We start from the raw sequence: 24,660 nt of genomic DNA, 5'->3' as shown, positions 1-24,660 counted from the left end.
GGGGCTTTGTGGTCCCCTTGAAGTCACACCTCCCAGGCCCATCTTCAGGTAGAGTGACCCATATAACTTATCATGCAGATTGGGGCACCTTAACAACAACGGGCCACATTTATTGCAGGCTGACTCTGTACCAAGCACTGCACTAAGCACTTTACAAGCATGCATTGTTCATTTAATTCTTACAATAATCACATATGTGTCATGTTGTCCTTATTTTACAAAGGAAGAAACTGAGGCCCAGAGAACTTAACTAATTTGCTTGAGATCACATCATTAAGTGGTAGGCCGTAGTCTGACTTTAAAGCCTTTGCTCTTCTTTTTTTTGTTGTTGTTTTCGAGACTGAGTGTTGCTCTTGTTGCCCAGGCTGGAGTGCAATGGCACCATCTTGGCTCACCGCAACCTCTGCCTCCTGGGTTCAAGCGATTCTCCTGCCTCAGCCTCCCAAGTAGCTGGGGTTATAGGCATGCACCACCATGTCCAAGCCTTTGCTTTTCAATCCTCCTTTTGGGTCCTGACCAGTAAGATAAAGGAATCAATAGAAATGAAATCTTCAGTGGGGAGACGATGGAGATAGTCTCCAAATTAAAAATGAGTTATGCTTTAGAAGAACATTTGTGTGTTGATTGTTTGGAATTTGAAATTCATTTTCCCATGGGAAAAAAAAAAAAATCTAAAATGGTGGTTAGGCTCCAAGCCCAGCCATCAAAAGTCTATGCAGACTATAATTTCACTGTGGCCTACTGAACTGTTGTGGGAAGCAGAAGCCATAGATTTCTGTCATAACTCTTTCACTTACTGGCTGTGTGACTTGAGACAAATTATTTGATCTCTCTGAGTCTCAGTCTTATCATCAAAATTGAGATAATGTCTAGCTTCTAAAAAGTGCAAGAATCACAGGAAATAATGTACATAGTCTTTTAAAAAATAGCATTTATCAGACTGTAGGAACTGACCACCATTTATGACATTGCCAAGATGAAAACCAAGTTTTGGGGAACCTTAACCCTGGTCCTCAAAGTGGAGACATAAATTTCTGTGGGACCAGTGGGGTAGCGGGAGGATGAATGAGCAGACCAGGGCAGACCAGGGACCTCTGTGGAAATGTGTTCTCCTTGGGGAAGCCAGTGGCACTATGAGAAACATAAGAGGACAATGGTATCAGGGAGAACACAGGCTTCCACAGGGATTTGCGCCTAGTTAGGTGAAGAGGAGTATGTGGCAGCCACACTGCAGTGGGGGTCTGCACTTTGAGGAGCAGGGCATTGGTCTGTGGCTGGAGGATAAGATAGCCTCGGGGGCAGTGTCTCCACAGCTGTCCGGAGCTGTTCTTGGGGTTAGAAAAAGCAGCAGACATTTGTACATAGGGATTGTCCATGAATCATGAAGGCATCCATTCTGCAAATGGGCATCAGGAGCTGCCTGAATGCACAAGAACTCTAGATCCTGGGTTAATTGAGTTTTAAAACTGGTTCTGGCCCGGTGTGGTGGCTCACGCCTGTAATCCTAGCACTTTGGGAGGCCAAGGTGGAGGGATCACTTGGGGTCAGGAGTTCGAGACCAGCCTGGCCAACATGGTGAAACCCCATCTCTACTAAAAATACAAAAAATTAGGTAGGTGTGGTGGTGGGTACCTATAATCCCAGCTACTCAGGAGGCTGAGACAGGAGAATCACTTGAACCTGGGAGGCGAAGGTAGCAGTGAGCCAAGATCACGCCATTGCACTCCCACCTGGGCAACAAGAGTAAAACTCCGTCTAAAAAAAAAAAAAAAAAAAAAAAAAACAAACAAAAAAAGAAATTGGTTCTGAGTAAGAAGTCTGCAGGAGATTCATTTAACTATATAAAAGGTTTTATTTCATTTGAAATGGCTCTTGACTTCCTAAAATAGTTATCACCTTATTTTTTAGATTCTTAAAATTTCTTATAAGTCCCATATTAGACTTTTCCCTACACATAAGCAATTTACATCAGCCAGTCACTAGATGAGCCATAGTGTTGATCTACACTGACCTTGTCAGCAGGGATGTGCCAGGATGCAGCAGTGGGAGAGGGATACCTGCATGCCCAAAATAAGGGGATGCGTCATCAGCATAAAACTTAAAAATGACAATTAAACAAACTAAGAGTAGGTCTTAATCACCAAGAAAATCTCCCCACAAAATCTTTTGTTGGTCTAAGTTCTAAACAATTGCTGCATTTACTGCTGTTTTTCTAAATTTTATTGAGATGTAATTAACATACCACACAACTCATCTATTTAAAGTACACAAGTTGTTTTTAGTATAATCACAGAACTGTACAACAATGACCACAATCAATCTTAGAATATTTTCATCACCCTAAAAAGAAACCTCATACTCATTAATAGCCACTTCCCATTCCCCCACCTTCCCACCTATTCCCCCAGCCCTAAGAAACCACAAATCTACTTTCTATCTTTATAGATTTGTCTATGCTGGACACTTCATATGAATGGACTCATAACAATATCTGGCTTTTTGTTTCTGGCTTCTTAACAGTGTTTTCAAGGGCCATCCATGTTAAAGCATGTGTTGGTACTTAAGTCCTTTTTATTGCCTAGTAATACTCTGTTCTATGGCTGTACCACAGTTTATCCATTCATCAGTTGATGGACATTTGTGGTGCTTCCACTTTTTGGCTGTTGTGAATAATGGTACTATGAACATTTGGGTACAAACTTGTATGCAGATGTATGTTTTTATTCACTTAAGGTCTATATATGTCTAGGACTGGAATTACAGGATCATAGGGTAACACTGACACTGTATTGACATTTTGAGGGATTATGAGTTTTAATAATATGTATGCAAATATATTTGGTATACTAGTACACTTCTATTATTTATCCTTTAATAAACTTGGAATAGTAGATTTTCATTCCTTGTCCTTTAATATTTTTTCAATATGGATTTTACTTGGAGAACTCCTACTTATAGTGACATCCATGACCAGGTAGCACAAGGCTGTTACAAGGATGTTACTCTTAATTGAGTCCCAAGCCATGTTCACGTAACACATGGACTCAGGTAAACGTTCATTTAACAATTAGGTCATACTGATTTAAGTAGTTTGACCTTGTTTCAGGTGCAGTGTGTGTTTCTAGCTCCTGCAGCACTGCATATTCCTGCATTCAGTAGATGTGAAATAAACAAAAATAGCACAGTAAATACAGAGAGAATCAGAACTTAAGTCATTATATGACCACTTGAGGTTTTTTTGTTTTGTTTTGTTTTTCACTTGAGGTTTTTGTGTCTTAAACTTCAAACAGTGACATAGGGTGCAACTTCAAAATATGATATTTTTGTTTTGTAAGTACAAATTTTAGTTCATACGTTAAATATTTTACTGAACTTGAATATCTTTAAAGTAGAATTCCATTTTTTATTGAAGCTCAGAATTCAAAGCTAAAAATAGAATTTTATTCAAGTTAAGCTTGAAAAGAATTTTAGTTTTATTTTAAAACTAAAAAAATCAGAAAATACCAGGGATTGCTTTTATTGCATTATACACTTATTACTGAGCATAAATCCATTCTGTAGAGGAGAGTAGCATTAAAAATCACTTGATCCAGATGTCAGATATGCTAGGCCTGCCACTGTGTATGAACTTGTACAAGATGACCAAGTTATTTAGGAAATATTTCTTGCACTGAGTAAGCTTAAATTGACAGTAGAAAATGGAAACAGATTGGCAGTGTGGAAGGAATTCCTGACTAAGTTACATGTTTAGGGAGCAGTTCAGAGTTATGAATTACTTGGGTATATCAAGACTGAATGAGAAGTGGAAATTTGGGAAATTTGTATAAGAGGGTAAACCTGGGCCTGCATCTGGAGTAAGAAGCAATTTGAGATTCTCAAACAAGACAGCAACTTTGGTGGGGGAGAGCTTGAGTTTCATCATTTGGCAGCAACACACAGCATGAGTGGGAACAACAGAAGACCTCAGTGAAAGGGGAGTTACAAGGTTGGTATGTAATTTCAGGCATTAGCTAATGACATTCTCCTTGGGGATAGCAGTTACAGGAATGGAGAAGGAACAAATCAAAGAGATCTTACAAGCAATATTGTAAAGATGTCTATTTTCCCCTAAGTTGACCATAAGTTTAACGCAATTCTTATCTAAATCTCGGCAAGGTGGTTTTTTTTGTAGATATCAATAAGCTTATTCTAGAATGTATATGGAAAGGCCCTAAAATAGCTAGAACAATCTTGAAAAAGAAAGATAAAGTGGGAAGAATCACACTACACAGTATTAAGACCTCATATATAACTATAGTATAAAGGTGGTATTCTATTAGCAGATGGACACATAGATCAATGTAACAGAATAGGGAGTACCCCCGCATAATCCCCGACAGACCCCAGCACAATTACAGCCAACCAACTTTTAGCAAAGTTGCAGAAGCGATGCAATGGATGAAGAGGAGCATTTCCAAAAAATAGTGCTGGAGCAACCAGACATTCCTAGACCAAAAAAGAAAATGAACCTTAATGTAGACTTTGTACCTTATATAAAAGTTAGCTCAAAAGAGATCACAGACTTAAATATAAAATGCAAAACTATAAAACTCTTAGGAAAAAAATTAGAAAAATCCTTGGAATATGAAGCCAGGCAAAGAGTTCTTACACTTGACACCAAAAGCATAACCCACAATGGGAAAAATTGATAAATTGGACCTCATCAACGTTATAAACGCACTCTGCAAAAGACTTTGTTAAGAAGTGAAGCAATAAGGTAGCGAGAGGAAGAAAATATGTGCAGACTGCACATCTCAACAAAGGACTAGTATATGGAATATATTAAAAAACGTTCAAACCTCAGCAGTAAAAAACAAATAACCCAATTAGAAAACATACAAGAGACAAAGGCAGACATTGTATCAAAAAAGATATACAAATGGTAAGCATAGGAATAGATGTTCATCACTATTAGCCACTAGGGAAAGGCAAATTAAAACCACAATGAGATACAGGTCATGTGGTCATTTCTGATTTGGCTGGACCACACATTTATGGCACATATGAAGGGTCTAGTGTCTAGAAATCAATAATTTATCCAGTAAAAGGGCTTAGCTGTTGCCAGTGGCTCTCTTAAAGTGGCTTGTTCCCTTCTCGTTTTGTCATATAAATGAAGTGTTCTAATTGTATTCCCAAATCTGAAGATCTGCAAAGGTCTCCAGAGGTAGCTCTCCAAAATGTCACATCTACGTCTAGCAAGATTTAGTGACCAATTGCATATAGGAGTTACTCATAAAAAGCAGGAGTTGCAATTCTCACACTTAATAAAATAGATTTCAAAGCTACAAGGATGCAAGGGTAAAAGGATTAATGTAACAATAAGAGATCTTAACACCCAGATACATAAGACACATAATGAGATTTAGATTCAACGAGACAACAAATTGATAACAATATCCAGGACTTGAACTCAGTGCCAGAACAAATAAACACAATAGAGATCTCCATTTTAAACACATAAAATATGCATTAACCACTTTAAACACTCAAAATATTGATCGGCCATTATTGAAACCCATTTTAGGAATGAAGTAATATTCCGTTTTCCCTCTTTTTCTTTTTTCCCCTTCTTTTTCTCTTTTTCCCTCTAAAAAAAAAAAAAAGGAGTTACTCAAGTGTTTATGAAAATTAGCACCCTTTGACCTTATCAACAGTCACAGCAGCTATGTGGGGCAAAACCTGGGCCACTTGCTAGCTGTGTGATGTGACAAGACACGTATTTCTTTGAGATTCAGTTTCCTCCTCTTAAAATGAGAATGGCAGTTCTTCCCTTACAAGGTCTTGTGAGGATTAGATCAAACACCATACGTATGAGGTACCCAGCCTAGTGCTCAGTGTGGTTGTGGCTTGTGTTTCCATACACAAGCCAACGCTATAGTCTCCAGGAAGGATTTAAGTGAGTCTCTTTCTGGAGTGCTTTAATTTTGTTGACCATGTGGCTGAGAATGTCTGAAAAAAATCCCAAATTTATTATTCTGCCTTGCTTTTCTCTTACATATGCTAGTGCTTGTCTGAATACATATTTTTTTGTTTTTTCAAAACACAAGATCACTTTAGCTATACCCGACTTTTCCCATGGTCACTCAGCTGGCCAAGGAGCTGAGCAAATGTCTGCATGAGCTTTCCTTAAATGTGTGCATTAGCATGGGAAATATCATGGGATTTTTTTTCTCTCACCTAGCAGAGCCTATACAGAGAAGGTACCCATAAACATTTGCTGAATGAAAAAAATGAATGAGTCTTGATGCTATACAGGAACATGAAGTTGGGAGTGAGGAGTCCACATGTATTCTCTTAGCCAGGAAGATATTTGAGGACAAAGACAGGCAGGGCGCATAGTTTAGATGTTAGATGGTCATAAAGGGGTGGGGAGGAGAGGGTGCATCCAACTGTGGAAGCCTGGAAAAGCTGCAGTAAGGACATGACATTCATGGTTGTCTTAAGCTGGTGTTGCTGTTGCTGATGGTAATAATAGCAGCAAACTGGTATGTAACACTTTTTACGTCAGGCACTGTTCTAAGTGCTTTCCACAGGTTAACTCGTTTAATCTGCTCAGCAACTGTGGGAGAGTTACTATTATTCCCCTAATTTGACAGATGGGGAAGCTAAGGCACACAGAGGGTAAGAAATTTGCTCAAGGTCACACAGATTGTAAGAAGAAAATCTCCCCCAAATTAGCATTATGAACTCTTGAAATATGGTTCTAGGGAAGCCAAGGGAGAACCATCACACTGTTCCATCTGCTGTGAGAAGAGTATGACTCCTCTCTTAACATATACCTATAAACATGGGTAATTGGACTTCACAGGGCTACTATACTCATGTTGCACACTTTGAATGGTTGTAGTAATTTGCAGTGAAAAATCCATCACTGATGTGATGTAACAACAAAAAATCTGTGTGTAAGACATTGCTGCTACCTCTCAGGGGTCTCCCAGACATCCTCTTACTTTTCTTTTTTTTTTTTTTTAATATGGAATGCTTCATGCATTTTCATGTCATTCTTTCCCAGGGGCCATGCTAATCTTCTCTGTATGGTTTCCATTTTAGTATATGTGCTGCCCAAGTGAGCACACCTCTCCCTTTCTGACATGAGACTTACAAGTTCTGGGCACTCCTAGAATGTTGATCAAAATCATAGCAGACCACAGGTCACAGCTTGCACCTAAGCTGGTCCTCACCACTTTTTTGTTAAGATCATGGTGGTTTTACTTTTTCATATTCATGGCCACATTCCTCAATTGGAGTCCCTCTCTGTTTCACAACCTGCTTCCTGTGGCTCTGTGTGTGTCTGTTTGTATAACAGAATGTGTGCTATGGCTGTATGAGCTTTGAAAGAGCAGTTGTAACCCAGGCCTCTCAATGGTTTTTTGTTAATGAGCCCTGCATCCTCATCCAGCTCTAGCAATGATTTGCTAAAAACAGACTGAGGTCATTCATGTGTAAATGGAGACACACCAAGAAAAAAATTAATACCAAATGTACATCAAGATCAAAAGAAAAAATAAATTTCTCAATGGAATACTCAGAGCTATGCAGAGACCATTGGTTGCTGCTGCTTCACATAAAATTGAAAGTCAGAGCATGTTTCAGTAAGGTTCTTAAAAAGGCTGGGACCAACCAGAGGCCGTGATTTGAGAATCCCACAAGGATGACTGCCCCTAAAACTGGCTGAATCCTGAATTACGCAGGAAGTATGTACCCACCAAAAACTGTAATAGATGCCAAAAAAGAATAACTAAGAGTCTCAAGGCCTACAACCAAAGGAACTCAGGGCCTACAACCAAAACATTTTCATTTGAAAACAAATACACACAATGTTATAGTGAAATTAGCGTCCATAAACTATTTGATCACAAATTATAATTTGATGAATTTTTCAAAATCAAAAATATGTAAACATGTCAGAACAAATTATTCTCCTGATTATCATTGACAGGCGAGTCTACAGAAGTAAATGTAGACCTTGGGTCCAACATTTTCATTTGTACATTCGATCATGCATTCATCCAGGGAGTATCTATTGAGCACCTAGTAGGTGCCTCCTATACCAGCCAGTATAGGAGGCTGGTTAAGAGTGGGATTGGGAGTCAGAGAGACCAGGCTTAAATACTTGCTCCACCACTTACAAACTGAATGACTGTTCCCCAAGGGAGTAAACCTCCCTCAGCTCCTGATTTCTCAACTGTAAAATGAGGACTATCATACTTGCCTTGCAAGGTTGGATTGGATGAAGTAATATATGTGACAAACTTATCCCAGTGCCTGGCCCACAGTAAATGTTCTGAGGAAAAGGGAGGAGCCAGGGGTGTGGTACTCTAACAATTTATACTTCCTAAACCCAGAGATACCCTGGCATCTTCCTCCTCACTTTTCTAGAAGAGTGCTCCAAAGGTACATCCCCCTGCCCCAGCCCATCCAAATATGCATACTGTCAAAAATGTGGCTGGGGCTGGGTGCAGTGGCTCACACCGGCCATGGTGGCTCACACCTATAATCCCAGCACTTTGGGAGGCCAAGGTGGGTGGATCACCTGAGGTCAGGAGTTCGAGACCAGCCTGGCCAACAGGGTGAAACTCTGTCTCTACCAAAAATACAAAAAATTAGCTGGGCGTGGTGGCAGGCACCTGTAATCCCAGCTACTCGGGAGGCTGAGGCAGGAGCATCACTTGAACCTGGGAGGTAAAGGTTGCAATGAGCTGAGATCATGCCACTGCACTCCAACCTGGGCGACAAGAGTGAAAGTCCATCTCAAACAAAAACAAAAACATGTGGCTGGCTGGTAGCCAAAGAGCAGGGCCACTAGGAGGTTCATGCAGAGGCAGGCTCAGAAGACAGGGATGCTGATGGGAAGGGGAAACCTGATGCGGATATCAAGGCTGGCTTCATCCTTGCTCTACCTTTTCTCCCTGAGGCCAGGTAGGAAACAGCTTCCCCTTATCTCTTTAGGGTGGGGAGCTCAGGGACACTCCTGGACATCTAGAAGCCTCTAACCCAATGGGCAGTCTGGCTCCCTGACACACGGACACCTGCTGCTGCCCACCCTGTCTCAGTTCCTTCTCCTGGTGGAAGAAGCTAAATCATGAGAGGTGTCCCATGAGGAGGCCTAAGGTTGGCCCCGGAGGGCAAATAGGAGTCAGGGGAAGATTTGTCATTGTGGCCATGTGAGCTTGATACTGAGAGGGAGTGCTGCTGCTGGCCGGGCCCACAAAGGATGGGAAAGGGACTCAGAGACAAGTTATCACATTCAGCAGGTAAGAATAACAGACCCTGGACTAAATTTGAATTTCAGATAAACAACAAGTCATGTTTTAATCTATGTCCCATGCAATACTGGGGGTATACTGATACAAAACGTTATTCATTAATTATTTGAAATTCAAATTTAACTGGATGTTCTGTATTTTATCTGTCAACTCTAATCAGAAAGGGAAGGAGGAGAACATCCTCCATTTTCCCTGTGTTTCCATCTGAAACCAGATAGAACACAGTATCTCAACAGTCTGCCCGTTCTGCAAGTCACCCTCATAGGCTGAAGCCTGTAGCCCAGTCTCTTGGAGGAGATATTGAGTCAGAGTCCCCACTGTGCAGAGCATGGTACTGGGTGAAAGGAATACAGAGGTGTACAACAGCCCCTGACTTAAGGACCCACTCACTAATGGGGGACCAAAACCCAATGGGACAGTAATCACAATTAAAATAACAATAGCAATTATGAATATTTATTGAGAGCTTATTGGGCTACTGTTCCAAGCACTTCGTAGATTATTTTATTTATGTTTTTATTCGTTTTGCTTTGTTTTTGAGACAGAGTCTCACTCTGTTGCCCAGACTGGAGTACAGTGGCTTGATCATGGCTCACTGCAGTCTTGACCCCCCATCTCAGGTGATCCTCCCATCTCAGCTTCCAGAGCAGCTGAAATCACAGGATGCACCATCACCCTGGTTAATTTTTACCACCCTATGAAGTAGATTGTATTATTAACTTCAGTTTTCAAATAAGGAAACTGAACCTTGTAAGGAAGGTAACCAACCATAGTGTTTTTACCCAAATTGAGATGTGTTTTGTTTATTTTTATTTCTAAGAGAAATTTCACTGCTGGTAGGTTTTTAAAAAAAAAATTTTAGAGATGCGTTTTTAAGTGAAAGGGAGCACAATCCATAACTACACAGAGCAGCAGCTGTCCTCTGGAGCTGCCCCAGCACACTGGGATTATGGCATTCTACTCATAGGAGGCATGCGTGGTAGAAAGTGGCAGTGGGAGGCTTCCAACCCAGGCAGAATGGCTCCAGAACTCATGCCCTTAACCAGGAACAGTAAGAAAGGAGGCTGATCCACAGGCACTTCCTCTCATTGAACACCAAGCTTCTGGGGATGGGGCCTCCTGTTTTGCTTCCCACTGTGTCCTTGAAACCTGATACCCAGCACCCAGTACCCAAGCATAGACTGGGTGCGAAAAAGCACTTGATGAGCAAATGAAGCTGGGAAGCCTTTGTGGAGATGGTAGGATATGAACAGAGCTTGAATAATGGAGAGGACCTAGGCAGGGACCCCTTTCTCTTCCTGGCTCTGTCCCTCTTCCCAGGTGCTTGAGGCAGGATCAGTGAGAGAAGGCCATTCAGTGAGCTCTGCATGGGACTGCAAACTAAATCACTGGGACATAAAAAGGTGACACCTATTCTTGAAACTAAGTCATGAAGGGCTCTGTTAGCCCTGACCCAACTCTTTCACATGGTGCTTACTCAGGTACTCACTGCCTGCCCTCTCCAGTCCAGATTCTATATAGATTTAGAATCTGTCACATTGCCTGCATCCTGACCAACTGACTGCCCTGTATTGGGTCCTGTAGCACCAGCAGTACTCTGTCTTCCCAGTGAGCTGATCCCCAGGAAGTCTACCCAACTTCCATCTCCTTAACCAGCTCAGGACTACTTTTCTCTGTGTTCCCACTAGAGGCCCTAGCCTGAGGCCACCCACTCCCAGTGGCTCTGACTGCACCCCTAGAGCCTGCTACTTCCATCTCTTCAGTGAATTTAAGCCTACAACAATCCACCGCAAGCCTACACCCTCTTTAAACAGGAATAATGAGATCTTTAAAACAATAAACAAACCCCTCCTTGCTGAGGATCAGCTACTCACTATTTAAGAAGAGAAGGCAAATTTATAGAAGGGAGAGGCAGCCTCTGACAGCTGGCTCTCCTCTCTCTTTAGAAATATATCATTAAACCCAGTGACTCCTGCCTGACAGCTGTAGAATGAACAAGGAAGGGCTATGTGTGACATTTTTGTTCTGCTGACAATTTGACTGCATGTAATGAACTAACTAGACTGTAAACTGAGGTGATGGGTAGTGTCTTATAAGTGTAAGCTACTTCTTTGAATCCCAAAGTCTAGTGCAGTTTTACTTATGGGAATACAATAAACACAATTAATTTGAGCTGACTGCTAAGGGTGTGTCTAAGCTTAAATAGCCTAAATTACTTCTGACACAAAAGTGCTAGTTAGTCTGTGGCAGAAAGAAGCCCAAGTTCTTAAGCCCTAATCCTGAAAATCAGAGCAAAAGGAAATGTCAATCACTTTACAAATCATTCTGGTCCCCTTGTCTCAGTTTCTTTCCAACTGCAGGGCTTTGTTGCTGTCAAGCTGGGTGACCTTGGTTAGGTCCCTAAACTTCCTGGGTTCTTAATTTCCTAGTGCTGAATCAGGCAGGTTCAATAAGATGATCTTACGGTCTCTTCCAACTCTGACATTCCAGGATTCTCACTGACCAAAAAGTGGAGAGCAGAGATAGAGTATGGAGTGGATGCTTGGGGAAGGAGAAAATAAACATAGATCTGGAAAGGGACAAAAAGCACTGGAGACTAGAGTATACTTTGTCATCCCTCACTAAGATGGTGTCATTTGTCACATCCTACAGGGTGTCCAGCTGATGCCCATGCACCTGGGCCCAGCCTTTTCTTCCACTCATTCCTCCAAGTTTGTGCTCTGCTTTGTTCCTGGCACTGCGTAAGGCACAGGGAAATTACTGGACTATAAACTGAGGCCAAAGATAGTGTCTTATAGGTTGAGTAAGACAGACAAAGCTCTGTATACCGTTTACAGAGCAGTCCTAGGAAGGACTTCTCTGGGCTGGGTTCTGAAGAACGCAGGAGAGAAGCGTTTCCTGGGGACAATTTCTATCCTGGATAGAAAATGCAAGGGCAGAAGGTGTGTTCTGAAAAGAATTGTGGGGAATTTATGTGACTAGAGAAGGTAGCATTGGGGGAAGATTCACGAAGACCTTAGCATTCCTTGCTATAGACACAATAAGATCTGTGTTTTCAAAAGCTCGTTGGAGCAGCCAGCAGGCAGCTGGATTGAAGAGACACCTGGAGTCCTGATAACTCTGGGCTCTTCCTCCTCCCTGGCCTCTTCAACTGCCCCATGAACGTCTGAAATTTAACAAACTATTTAAAGAGGATCTCTCTCAAAGTTTCTCCAAGTGTAGTCCTGAGAATTTGCCGGGGAATCTCCTGCATTTTGCACTCTTCTTAAGCTCCTGGGAGGCCCTTTTGCCCACAGATACATGAGGACGTCCAGGAGAATGGTTTCTGGGCAGGCTTCCCTGCTTCCATCTCCACTATTGAGAATGGTCATCTATTCAAGCCCTGAATCTCGTGGTAAATTTTCTGTTCAGAGATGCATAATCTTAAAGCATGAACACCAAAAAGATTTCAGTGCTAATAGAAGGGGATGAGATTTGGTGTTTTTTTCTTTTGCTCATCTTTATTTTTAACTTGCACTACTTGTAGAATAAGAAAAATATTAACTAAAATAAATGTAGTGAGCACTCAGTATTTGAAGCACTGAGCAAGCTCATGGAAGAAATGAGTTGCCTGAAAAGGGTTACATACTGCAGGGAAGTGCTGTTGTTTTCAGCAGGAAAGAGAGGCTGGGTAACAACAGGAAGCTCTGGGAGGCCTCAGTACCAAGGCTTCCAAGCAAAGCGGTTCTGGAAACAATGGCTGCCTGTGGCTCGGGAATATTGGGCAGGAAATGAAAGGATGCTGGGATGGGGGCTGGGGCACAGCGACGAACTGATAAGCATTACCTGGCTGTTCTTCACATAGTCCTTCGTAGCTGGCCCAAGATGAAGTCATTTTTAAGAAATGCTCCCCATCTCCCATGAGTAAAATGATTTTAGAAAAATACAAAAATGAGAAGCACCATAGTGCCATAGGTCTGGAAACCGTTAGGGAGCTCTACAACCCGGGAAGCAGAGGGATTTCTCACTTTGAGGGCATGGTAACATCAGTGCAGAGAGGACCTTCAGATGAACTAGGCGTCGTTTAGCGCTAAGTCCCTGGAGGACTCCAGCCTCCATAAAAATAAAAATAGCCCTGGGGTTAACGGGAGTCCAACCATACCAAAGGAGATATGTATAAACCTCTTGAGATTGAAGTTTATATTTTATTTAACAGAAATTTCCCTTCGGGGTCGGGGGGCGACCTGGGGAAGCATTAACAGTACAAATGAGAAACAAAAAACAAAACAAACAAACAAAAAATTACCCTAATGTTTTGTCCTCAAAGACCTAGATGTAAACCAGAGTTGGTAGGAGTCAGGACCTGAACACTGGCAGATAGAAATGGAATTTACCTTCTTAATTTCTAGCCCAGCCTCTCCTCCCAGAGTCATCCAAGAAGCTGACAGATCCTGGAAGGAGGTTAGACCTGGAAGACACATAAAGATCCAGAAATCATCTGGATCCAGAACTTGCTTGTAAAACAGACGAAAGTCTGAGTCTGGGAGTGGCTGATTTGCTGGAGGCCATATAACTGGTTCGTGTAGCTGTTAACCGACGGGTACCCCAGCACCTACTGCCTGGAAGATACCTAGGGGAATTCAAAGAAGAGGAGAGTTACTCTCCTCAAAGGTCAAGAATCTCATGCCTGTAGATTAGGACAAGAACTCCTGTTTCTTAATTCGTTGCCCAAGTCCTTCTCTCTCATCAAGTTGGGCTTAGTTGTGAAGTCTGTCTCTACCTTCTGCTACTTTCTGGTCTTCCCCATTCTTGGTCTGTGACTTGGTTTCCCTAGTGTGGAGGTTATGCTTATAACATGTACTGGAAAGTGCATGAATTTTGGATTCAAACAGATTTGTAACTGCACCCCAGTTTGCCACTAGCTGTTCGAGTTTGGACAGGTTGTCTAACCATACAGAATCTTAGCTTCCCATCTGAAAATAGGAGTAGTAATGCCTACATCTCAGAGTTTTGAGAATTAAATGAAATAATGACGGTTGATTCATCCCTATAACCATCCAGGAGGTATGCAAGAAAAAAAAAAAAAGAGGTGGCCTGGACACAAACAGATAGAAAAAAATTTACCTTGTCCTTATTCTTAAGATAATCAGTGTCAGTGAAGCATGCAGTTCAAAAAACAAATTTGCTTCTCTCTCATTAATCTACTCAGTTCACGACTTTCTCCCTTGGAGCTCACACTTAGCCATAGGCGGCCTTCTCTGTACCCATTACCACTTAAGAGTCTCTACCAGTGGCACCCCACAAGTGGCAAGAAAGCTGCTCATCTAGTAAATAAAATCTTGATCACATGATTCCACTGATGGGTGCTTTATGCAGTTACATTGAGGGTTTAAATGATTTTAAATGAGTTGTTGTTGCTGGCAATGTGCTCGGGGTTGACTGAGATCTTTCTGTCCTCCATCAGCAGCCCCATGGAATGAGTGATGTCTGTCCCTACAAATCCTCTAATAAAAGCTTTCTTTACAGACAGAGAGTAGAAAGGATGAACCATGTAAGTCTTTATATACAAAGTATTTGTGTACAAAGCCCAGCGGCCTCATCAGTGGGACAGAACCCTTCTGTATACAGTTTCTGTGTACAAGATGAACAGGGCTGGCTCTAAGACCAAGGTCACATGGGGATGCCTTGCAAGTTTGTTTTCTATGTTCATAGCAGTTGAACCTTTTTCTCTACTCAGCACCACCCTTCCCCACAGCCACACCACCCCTCCTCACAGCCACACCACCCCCACCCCAAACACACACACCCAGAGGCACCCTGTGGGAGTCCCTCCTAGGCTCTCCCCACTGGCTCATTCGCCACTGATGACATGTGGACCCAGACACTTTCACTACCCTCAACCAGCCATTCATGTTGAATCAGATAGGCTCCTACGTTTCCTAAAGAAATTTCAGGCAACAGCTAAAAAAGAATGAATCCTCTCACTTCCCCTTTCATTGACAAACCTGAGAGGTCTTCTCTTGTGACCCTAAAGGGACTCCTTTTTTTTTTCCTTTTTCTGGCAAGTCTTTTCTTCTATATTACCTTCCATCTCCCTACACACACACACACACACACACACACACACACACACACACACGCCTGTTTCCTTGAAGGGAAGAACTTCAGGGTTGGCCCTGATGAGGAAGCTGAAGGTCTAGTCCCAAAGCTGTCTGTATTGGACATTATTCTTCAGGCAATGGGGGCTATTTAATGTTTTGGTGTAGGGGAGCTTTACCATCAGGGTTGTGTCTTAGAAAGATTTATCTGGAAGTAGAGATAGAATGCAATCTTCCCAGGCAGTCAGTAAAAATGCCCCCAAGTTCCCTGATGCTTCTCTTCCATCGGACTAGTCTAGTCAGCATTCCTGGAATTCACCACATTATTCAGTGCCTTTCACCTTGTTTATACTATTCGCTGTTTCCTGCCCCAAAAGAAATACTATATGCTAGGCACTTAAATGAGCATTCTGCATGTATTGTAATGTATGTTGAGTCCCGCCATATTACATCATATGCTAGCATCTCACGTCATATCATACCATCTCAGATCATCCCTCTGCATCAGTGTCAGAGTTCTTATTGCAGCAACTTAACTTGTCTTTCTTTATCCACTTGGCTTACAACCCTGTGAGCCCCTGGGTGTGAGGGTCCTGTCTCAGCACTCCCTAATGTGGTCCCTCTCACAGTTGGCTCTCTATAAATGCACACAACTTCCTGTTCCTGTTCACTATCTAAAAGCTCTGCCTGACTTCCCCACCAGGTGTAATCTTTTTTAAAGAACTTCCGTTACATTTTTTTGTGCCTGTCTAGGGCCCTTAACATATTTTGCTTGGTATTTTCATACTGGCCGAGTTACTTAATACCGCTGAGCTTCAGTTTCTTCATTTACAAAACAGAGATAAATACCTCCCTCATAAGGTGACTGTGAGGATTGCACAGGGTACAAATAATGAATGAGAAGTGTATAGCTCAGGGACCAGCACATACTAGGTTCACAGTAATTACCCATTCCCTTCTTGTCTTCTTGAGAGCAAAAATCTTACTACCTTTTGTTCCTCTAGATGGGCCCTCAGTGCATCTGCTTCGGTAGGAGAATTGCTGTCATTGGGAAAGAGATAGCATTAGCAGCAGAGACCTAAGGGCCGGGCAGGGATGAGAGTCCCAGGGTGGACCAGAGGAAGACCTGGACACCTCTGCAGGAAAGTGCTGGCTTGGCTTAGCATCTGAGAGCCTAAAAATGAGTAAGGCAGGGACCCCCAGGTTGCCTCGCTTAGCAGGATAGCAGAGCTAGTCCTCAGCCATGCCAGACCAGCAGGTTGGGCAAATACTTCTGCTTCACAGGGGGTAATAACCTCAACAGGGTCACTAGAAAGGACTTCAGCAAACATTTTAGAACTTGGCTCACTGATGTCAGAAGCCCCTCTGGCTTTCTAAATGAAACTTGTTTTTCCAAATTCCCATTTCTTTCTTAAAAAAAAATTATATATATATATTTGGCAGGGGAGGCCAGGCACGGTGGCTCACACCTATAATCCCAGCACTTTGGGAGGCCAAAGTGGGTAGATCACGAGGTCAGGTGTTTGAGATCAGCCTGAGCAACATTGTGAAACACTGTCTCTACTAAAAATACAAAAATTAGCGGGGTGTAGTGGTGCATGCTTGTAATCCCAGCTACTCTGGAGGCTGAGGCAGGAGAATTCCTTGAACCCAGGAGGCAGAGGTTGCAGTTAGCCAAGATTGCACCACTGCACTCCAGCCTGTGCAACAGAGTGAGACTCCATCTCAGAAAGAAAAAAAAAAACTTTTACTATATCCCCTTCAAAGAAAATTTTAAAAAGCAAAATTAAAAATAGAGAAAAGCAAAAATCATTTATTTTCTACCACTTAGCAAAAACTACTATTAACATCTCAGTGTGTCTTTTTTTTTTTTTTTTTTTTTGAGATGGAGTTTTGCTCTTGGTCGCTCAGGCTAGGGTGCAATGGCACAATCTCAGCTCACTGCAACCTCTGCCTCGCAGGTTCAAGCGATTGTCTTGCCTCAGGCTCTTTAGTAGCTGGGGATTACAGGCGCCTGCCACCATGCCCGGCTAATTTTTTTTTGTATTTCTTAGTAGAGACAGAGTTTTACCATGTTGATCAGGCTAGTCTCGATCTCCTGACCTCAGGTGATCCACCTGCCAGTGTGTGTCATTTTTTATCACTTAATATATTGGTGAATAGGTGGTTTAAAAGAGACATTCTATATTCTGTATTAATATATCATTTTAATTTATCAACTTTTTTTGCTATTTTTTTTTAAATAACCCATGAAAATAGATATTAACCATGAGCTGTTGAACACTTAAAGGTCAGGCCTGCAGTGGTAGGATTTCAGGCATTTTGGCAGTCAAGGGCAAGGAGCCAATCCACTCAAATCACACTTACAACGTTGCCACCAATGAATAGAGCCTGCCTTCCTGTCGGGGAATGTTTGGACCAGGGTAGGTGTAGCTTGGGACTTCTTTATTCCTCATCACTTGTAGTATCCCAGAAAAAGCATGGGCTTTGGCAGCACACAAACCTAGGTTTAGATCCCAACTCTACTACTTCCTAGCTGCAGGCCATTGGGCAATTCATCTATTCTCTCTGAGAATCAACTTTCCTGTTTTCAAAATGGCGATCATTTTATCTGTTTCATGGATTGGCCACAGTTATAGAATGGAGCTATAAAACAAACAAACAAATAAAAACCCACCTAAAGCCACGCCTGACACATAATAACTATTTTCTTCTTTGAGGAACCCGGATATCAAAGGAACACAGAAAATTCATCCTGGAGAAAAATGACCAAGCTCCTGTTCAGGAAAACATTTTGAGTGCTTCTGTTTTCAAGGCTGTTCTAGATGAATAAGACACAGGACTGTCCGCATTGTCCTTAAGGAGCTCACCACTTAGTAATGGAGATGAATCAAGGACCTAGAAATAGAAATTCAATTTGACCCAGCAATCCCATTACTGGGTACATATCCAAAGGATTATAAATCGTTCTATTATAAGGACACATGCACATGTATGTTCATTGCAGCACTGTTTTCAATAGCAAAGACTTGGAACCAACCCAAATGCCCATTGATGATAGACTGGACAGGGAAAACGTGGCACATATACACTACGGAATACTATGCAGCCATAAAAAAACTATGAGTTCGTGTCCTTTGTAGGGACATGGATGAACCTGGAAACCATCATTCTCAGCAAACTGACACAAGAACAGAAAATCAAACACCGCATGTTCTCACTTATAGGCGGGTGTTGAACAATGAGAACACATGGACACAGGGAGGGGAGCATAACACACTGAGGTCTGTTGGGGGAGCTGGGGAGGGACAGTGCAGGGTAGGGAGATGGGGAGGGATAACATGGGGAGAAATGCCAGATATAGGTGATGAGGATGAAGGCAGCAAACCACATTGCCCTGTGTGTACCTTTGCAACAATCCTGCATATTCTTCACATGTACCCCAAAACCTAAAATGCAATTAAAAAAAAATATATACATATATATATACATATATATAAAGCTGTTATATGTAGAGAAAAAAAAAGAAACAAGCAACACCTCATACCCGGTGCTAGATGCTGAGAAGGCTAAAAGTAAATATTTGCAGGATTATATTTATTCTGACAGTGTTTTCAGAAAAGGTAATATATTCCTATAGTTTAAAATTTAAAGTAGAAAAGAATGCAGTGAGAAGTCTCTCTCTTACTCAGAGGCCTAGCTCCAGTTTCCAGTTTCTTTTCCTGTAGACAACTAAAGTTACTGCTTTCTTATGTACCCTTCCATAGATATTTAATGCATATAAACAGATATGTATATTTAGTCTTTCATTCTCTCTTTAAATAAAAGAGTGTGGGTTGGGAGAGGGCTGGCATGGTGGTTCATGCCTGTAATCCCAGCACTTTGGGAGGCCATGGTTGGTGGATCACCTAAGGTCAGGAGTTTGAGACCAGCCTGGCCAACATGGTAAAACCCTATCTCTACTGAAAAATACAAAGATTAGCCAGGTGTGGTGGCATGTACCTGTAATCCCAGCCACTCAGGAGGCTAAGGCAGGAGAATCACTTGAACCTGAGAGGCAGAGGTTGCAGTGAGCCGAGATCACGCCACTGCACTCCAGCCTGGGTGACAGAGCAAGACACAAAAAAAAGAAAAAAACAACCAGATGCTAGCATACCATTATTCAGGTCTGCTAACTATATATCTTGTTCTTTTTGCCTAGCAATATATCTTAGAGACCACTCTATGTCTGTACATAAAAGTTTTCTAATTCTTTTTAATGACCACATAGTATTCCACTGTATGAATCTTGCATTATTTGTTAGCAACCTGCTATTGATGACAATCTTGTGGAATTACAAAAACTGCTGCAATTAATAGCCTTGTACATATCTTACATATCACATGTACAAGAATATCTGTGGAACAAATTTCTAGAAGAAGAAGGACTGGGTCAAAGGGTTTGTGTACTTATATTCTAACAGATATTGTCAAATTGCCCTCCAGAGGTTGTATCAATCTCCGCTGCCAGTCGCCACTCATGAGAGTGCCTGTTTTCCTATGGCCTTGCCAACACTGTGTGTTAACAAACTTAGGTAGCTTTGCCAATCTGAGAAGTGAAAAATGATATATCAGTGCAGTTTTAATTTGTAGTGGAATTGAATGCAGATAATTCTAGAAAGTGCCACAAGGGGAGGAGGCACAGGAGAGATGAGAACATGGAGGAAAGAGAACCTAGTTCTGCCTGAGGAAGGCTTTGTAGAGAATTTGGGGCTTGAGCCGAATCCCAAAAGATAAGCAGGAAGAGTTTCTCAGTGGAGAAGAGGCAGTGGGCTCAGACGAGGGAATATCCGGTGCAAAGCTGGAAGGTGTGAAGGTGCAGAGCATATTCAGGAAGTAGCAGGCTGTCCATGGCTGGAAAACAACATTCCTGTGTGGGGCTGAGAGGGAGGGAGAACTCAGCACTCAGTGATGAGACTGGCAGTGGGGAGTGTGGCCAGATTGTGGAAAACCTCCTAGGCCTCCCTCTACAGCTTGGACTCTATTTTGTCAGTGATGGGGAACCAGGGGAAGTGTTTACACAGGACAGTGACACAATCAAAACTCGGTTTTTAAAAGATCAAATATATTCCTTGTCTGTAGGAACTAAAGAGAAAACAGAACTAAAGCCCATCCTCCCTGAAACGAATTTGAAAGTGAAATAATAATAAAACAATTGCTTTGAATCCTGTAGGAAAAATGAGAGGTACAGGATAAACCTCTCATGTTTTTTTCCTCACTCTTTTTTCCCTCTTTTCCTCCTGGAAGAAGGTTACACTCGAGTTCTTTGTAGAGTTAAATGTATACAGTTTCTAATTAGCAGTTCCCAAAGGGTGGTTTCAGAAATATTCTGAGCCAGATAATGGTCCAGTTTCTCAAAGGATAATGCTCCTTTGGATTTATACGATCTCATCTATAACAATAAGAAACAGTTGCATTACTTATAACATCACTCTTTATGCATGTCAGTAATGACAAACTGTTATTCCAGTAACCAATAATGAAAGATGTAGACAATATAAATCAGAAATAAAAAGCTTTTCTCCTGATACAAAAAGCACAAGCAACAAAAGAAAAAATAGATAAATTGAACTTCACTGAAATGATCCCAGGGACAATAGTTTAAATAATTCTGAGACTTTGAGGCTGAACAGTAGCCCCTGCAACCCTACCCTTGAGGGCTACTTTTAGACCCTTGCTATCCTGAGTATGAGCTGCAGATTGGCAGTACCTGTATGACCTGGAATTTGTTAGAAAGGCAAATTCTCAACACTAGTACCACCTACCTCCCTACTGAATAGCAATATGCATATTAGTGAAATCCCCAGGTGATTTTAGGGACATTAAGGTATGTGAGAAGCCCTGGTCTAGACTAGTGGTTCTTAAGCTTTCCTTTTTTTTTTCTGAGACAAGAGTCAGAATCTAGCTTTGTTTCCCAGGCTAAAGTGCAGTGGTGCAATCTTGGATCACTGCAACCTCTGCCTTTCAGGTTCAAGCGATTCTCCTGCCTCAGCCTCCCAACTAGCTGGGATTACAGGCACCTGCCACCACACATGGCTAATTTTTGTATTTTTAGTAGAGATGGGGTTTCACTATGTTGGTCAGGCTGGTCTCGAACTCCTGACTTCAAGTGATCCACCCACCTCAGTCTCCCAAAGTGCTGGGATTACAGGCATGAGCCACTGCCCCTGGTGGTTCTTCAACTTTTGAGTACATCAGAATCATCTAGAGGATGCTGGGCTACAGGACCTGATCCAGGGACCACAGTCTGAGAACCGCAGCTCTAATGTTTAGAGCTGGATGATTACACAGAGGTTGAGTCCTTTCCCATTACCAGGTAACAATGATGGCGAATTCCTATGTCTTCCAACTCAGCCCAAGATGAGAAATCCAGGAAAGCTAACATTCCACAGTGATTGGGATTATGACCTCTTTCCTTGGATTGTTTTAATATTGCCTCCTGCTTAAACAGAGCCATGGACGAGAGGTTCTAAGGCTTCTGTACCAAAGCCAGAATAAGCTTATGACAAAGGCTCTGTTTCAGAATATGTTTTACCCACCTTTAAGACAAATGGAGCCTGAAGTGCTGCAGCTGAGAGCTATGGTACTGGGAGGCCCCCATCTGAAAATGGACTGGAACAGGTTGGTTACCCTGCACGGCCCCTTTTGCGGAGTGTTCTTTATCAAGGTCTTTAGAGTCCAAGGCTTTTGTGCTTGAGTCCTCCTGTGAGTGTTCCGAGTTCTTAAATCCGCTTGTGCCCTGCACAGCACAACAGCCATACACTGTGGTACAGACTCGAAATGCAGAACACCCTGAGGGCCAGGCATCGCTCCCAGACTGCTAACTCACAAGCCGTACACTGTTGGATCCTACTGCCTTTGTGCTGTAAAGATATACCCACATGCAAAGAAAAGACATCCCATGGAAGCAAAATTACTCTCAAATCAAAAAATTTGCTAAAGAAGGACACAACAGCCATTCTAGGAAGTAGCGATGAGGCTGGGCATGGTGGCTTACACCTGTAATCCCAGCACTTTGGGAGACTGAGGCGAGAGGATCACTTGAGATCGGGAGTTCGAGACCAGCCTGGCCAACATGATGAAACCCTATCTCTACTAAAAATACAAAAATTAGCCGGGGGTGGTGGCAGGCACGTGTAATCCCAGCTACTTGGGAGGCTGAGGCAGGAGAATACATTGAACGTGGGAGGCAGAAGTTGCAGTGGGCATTGCACTCCAGCCTGAGCGACTCTGTCTGAAAAAAAGAAAAGAAAAGAAAAGAAAAGGGAAGTAGAGATGAGTTTTGACCTGTATGAGGTTGGTCATCTACCCCAACTGAATAGGAGAAGGCAAGCTCTGTTTTCACCAAGGAAATCAAATTATATGTTTGTATTATAGATAAGTTACAAGTAGAAATAATATTGGTCATTGTAAAATACTTCTTATATGCCAGGGTCTGTGCTAAGTATTTGTAAGTGTTATCTCAGTCCTAGCTACAAGATTAATATCAGTATTATCCTCATTTTACACACACGGAAACTAAGAAACAGAATCCGTGTATATTTTGCCCAAGGTTGTTTGGTATCCAAATCTGCACCCTCAATCATAGACTGTATGGTGTCAGGTTACCGAACAGTTAGGTTTGGTGGGAAAGAGCCAACCATCGTTGTTCCCAAAAGTCATTTTGAGAGAGAGAGAGGGGGACTTTAGATATCACTAGAACTATTTCTATTTATCTATTTGCATGAGCATAGGAAACAAAAATCTCACCAAGAACCCTATTTTATAAAACAGATCAAATCATAGCTCTCTGGTTGAAGACAGGCAGAGGCTGTGGACCCCTGCGCACTCCCACAGCACCCCCCATCACACCCTTCTCCTGTGCTGTGCTCACTCCTAGGAAGTGGTTCCACCTCTGTGGTCTCCGGCCTCAATATTTCCAACTCCAAGTCCATTCCCTGAGGGAAAACCATGGATGTGTGTTGGAGAGGAATGCTCTGGGAATGCACAGCCTTTGAGAGGCAGCAGAATACTTCGCTTAAAGTATTCTGCTGCCTCTCAAAGGCTGTGCATTCCATTACTTGAAGGCCACAAGGGAAAGGAGTGCTTAGAGTATGTCATAATAGATAATTCAGGTAGAATGTTGAGTCTGAATGCCCTATGTCTGCCTAAGTAAAGATCCAGTCCAGCTCAGAATTGTGCGTAGACATGAGTATATGTAATAAGCATTGATGAATTCACACTGGTCTCATCTACAGCATTAATGGATTGAGTATGTGTGGGGAATATGAGCATAGTAATAACCCAAGCGTTAATTCATAGAGGTCCCACATCACTGTGGGAGCTCCAGGAGCCACGGGAGACTTCGGAGCCTTCAGTGGGTTGTTGGGTGGGTTGGGTTGTTCCATCCCAAATGACCATTCACAGCACTCTCACAGTGGGGGACCTCAAGTGCATCTGTCTAGGGACCAAAGTGGCAAGTGATTTGGTACTCTCTCTGTACCATCCAGAAGGCCTGTATCTGCCCCTCTGGGACACTGAGCTGGCTGTTCTCTCAATTAGCCGCCAGGAGAGAACAGCACAGCCAGACCTTCTACCAGGGCACTGAGCCTCTGGAGAGGCAGGAACTCAGGAGGTCCTGTCAGTCCCTTTTATGTTGTCCATTAAATCAATGACTGGTTTTGATCCATGGGAGTGGGGAGGGAGTTCTCACCTTTTAAAAAACATATATGCACACACACACACTTTATCACTTTGACCTTTAAATCACCTTCAACGTTCTGGCAGATTTTCTCCCAGTCTTTTTTCCTTCGAATTTTTTTAATATAACTGAATTTTCAATGTATATTCAATTTATGTCTTCTAAAAAAATCTTTTAAAAAATCAAATTGTATTGTAAGCATTTTCTACTGCATCAATTATTTTTTATAAGTAACAAGTAATCATGAGACCAGTAAATTTGCCGCTGCCTTGATGGCTTCATGTTTAGAATAAAGCAGTGGCTCTCTAATTGTTGCCTGCATCAGAGTCACCTAGAGAGTTTGTTAAAAAGCACAGACTGCTGGGCCCCACCCCAAAATTTCTGAGTTAATAGGTCTGGCTGAAGATTTGAATTTCTGACTTTCCAGGAGATGCTGGTCACTTCTGACCATACTTGGAGAACCAATGAAATGAAAAGACCAAGTGGTGGAATGTCCAAGTTCACTGAATATTTTCTAAATTATTTAAAAAAACAATTATTGACAGGGTGTGGTGGTTCA

The 24,660-nt window shown here is 42.2% G+C and overlaps 1 protein-coding gene and 1 non-coding gene across 2 annotated transcripts in view; one reads left to right on the top strand and one right to left on the bottom strand.

The window, feature by feature from the left end:
* ARHGAP31 (Rho GTPase activating protein 31) overlaps positions 1–24,660 on the top strand; it is a 116,541-nt gene that overhangs the window by 41,917 nt on the left and 49,964 nt on the right. The gene's annotated exons all lie outside the window — the stretch shown is intronic.
* LOC118148123 (U6 spliceosomal RNA) lies at positions 7,007–7,113 on the bottom strand. Its single transcript, XR_004734916.1, has one exon. It is a non-coding gene; the product is annotated as a U6 spliceosomal RNA (small nuclear RNA).

This window comes from Callithrix jacchus, chromosome 15 (assembly GCF_049354715.1).
Source record: "Callithrix jacchus isolate 240 chromosome 15, calJac240_pri, whole genome shotgun sequence".
Classification (NCBI taxonomy): domain Eukaryota; kingdom Metazoa; phylum Chordata; class Mammalia; order Primates; family Cebidae; genus Callithrix; species Callithrix jacchus.
The sequence above is the reverse complement of the archived record's forward strand: the minus strand, read 5'-3'. Positions and strand labels throughout refer to the sequence as shown.